Source organism: Schistocerca americana, unplaced genomic scaffold, assembly GCF_021461395.2.
Source record: "Schistocerca americana isolate TAMUIC-IGC-003095 unplaced genomic scaffold, iqSchAmer2.1 HiC_scaffold_167, whole genome shotgun sequence".
Classification (NCBI taxonomy): Eukaryota; Metazoa; Arthropoda; class Insecta; order Orthoptera; family Acrididae; genus Schistocerca; species Schistocerca americana.
In genome coordinates, this window is record NW_025725757.1 from 164,289 (window position 1) to 166,704 (window position 2,416).

A 2,416-nucleotide genomic window follows, 5' to 3' on the forward strand; every position below is an offset into this window, starting at 1 on the left:
GACAGCAGTGGTTGAGAAGGGAATGAAACAGGCCTGTAATGTATCCATGATGTCATTCAGTCCATAAAGTGGGTGAGCAGTAAAGCAAGACAAAGAAAAATTTGGAGAAGGAATTAAAGTTTATGGAGAAGAAGAAAAAACTTTGAGATTTGTCAATGACATTGCAATTCTGTCACAGACAGCAAACGACTTGGCAGAGTACTTGAACACAATGGACACTGTCTCGAAAGGAGGATGTTGGGTGAAGATAAACTTCTGTGTTCTGGCCAATCAGACCTGGCTGACTGCCATGGCATCTTCTACCAATAGCATCATCGGGTGCAATATGGAGGAGCATGTTGTCAGCAGACTGCTCTCCCAGTCATTGTCACATTTCTTGACCTGGGAACCACTACTAAACGACTGAGTAGCTCCTCAGTTGGCTTCACAGGGCTGAGTGCAGCTTTTGAAATATAATACTACAGATGAATGCTGAAGATTACCAAGGCCATTCAATAAGTAGTGCAACACTTTTCTTTCTCGGCCAATTTCAGAATCTGTTGTGGAACATTGTGGGGTATTCCTGCTTCAGACCCTATAGTTTCATGAAGTTCCAGAAGGTGGTGGCACTATATGCAGCCTTCAAAATGGCATCTGTAACATAGGCGCATTTCAAGTAGAGAGTTCTCATTGAGTTTCTTTTGGTAGAAAACCAGTGAATTGCAAATATTCATAGGTGCTTTTAGAATGATGACAGAGACCTGGCAATGAACAAAAGCATGGTGAGTCATTGGGTGAGGCATCTGCCATCACCGCAACGACGTCACGCAAACCTGTCTGATCTTCCACATGATGGTCAGCCGCACACAGCTGTGATTTCTGCAATGCTGGGATGTGCGGACACTCTCATTCAAGGCGATCAATGGATCACAATCAAACACCTTGCTGCTCAACTGAGTGCCTCTGTTGGTAGTCCTGACAGGCCTGTACATCAGTTTGGGGCACTCAAAGGTGTGTGCCTGCTGGATTCCCCGCTGCCAAACAGAAGAGCACAAAGAGGAACAATGAACCATCTGTGTGGAATTTCTTGCATGTTACAAGGCCGATCATGACAATTTTTTATCAGGCATCATCACAGGCACTGAAATGTGGTTTCATCACTTTGAACCAGAAACAAAATGGCAATCCATGGAGTAATGCCACACCACCTCTCCTGCAAGGAGAAAATTCAAAACCACACCCTCAGCTTGTAAAGCATTGCGTCAGTATTCTGGGACTCAGGAGGTGTTATTCTGTTTGATGTCCTCCCTCATGGTGCAACAATCAACTCTGAAGTGTATTGTGCTACCCCCAGGAAATTGAAGAAATGACTTTAGTGGTTCATTGCCACCAAAATTCTAATGAACTTCTCTTTCTCCATGACAACACAAGGTCTCACACAAGTCCACACACCTGATGGAATCTCACAAGACTTTGTTGGTCTGTTCTTCCTCATCTGCCCTACAGCCTGAATTTTGCACTTTCTGACTTCTATCTGTTTGGCCCAATGAAGGATGTAATCCATGGGAAGCAGTATGTGGATGATGGGGAGGCTGTTGATGGAGCACGATGTTGGCTCTGATGTCGACGGTAGAGTGGTACCATGCAGACAGATAGTCCCTCCCAGTAAGGTGGCATAAGGCCTTTGTATTGAATGGACATTATGTTGAAAAATAGGATTTTGTAGCGAGAACAGTGGGGCTAATATGGTGTATTGGACTGCTGAATAAAAAGAAAAAAGTGTTGCATTACTTACTGAATGCCCCTCATAGGTGGGTAGATTATGTAATTTATGAGGACGTATTGAGTAGAATTGCAAAGAAAAGAAAACTGTAGCATAATTTGACTAAAAGAGGGATTAATTGATACGATACATTATGACTCATTAAGGAATGAAACTTCCTGGCAGATTAAAACTGTGTGCCGGGCTAAGACTCGAACTCGGGACCTTTACCTTTAGTGCTCTCCATCTGAGCTACCCAAGCACAACTCACACCCCATCCTCACAGCTTTACTTCTACCAGTACCTCATCTCCTACCTTCCAAACTTTACAGAAGCTCTCCTGCGAACCTTGCAGAACTAGCACTCCTGAAAGAGAGGATATTGCAGAGACCTGGCTTAGCCACAGCCTGGGGGATGTTTCCAGAATGAGATTTTGACTCTGCAGTGGAGTGTACGCTGATATGAAACTTCCTGGCAGATTAAAACTGTTTGCCGGGCCGAGACTTGAACTCGGGACCTTTCACGGGCAAGTGCTCTCCATCTGAGCTACCCAAGCACAACTCATGCCACATCCTCACAGCTTTACTTCTGCCAGGACCTCATTTCATATCAGCGCACACTCCACTGCAGAGTGAAAATCTCATTCTGGAAACATCCCCCATGCTGTGGCTAAGC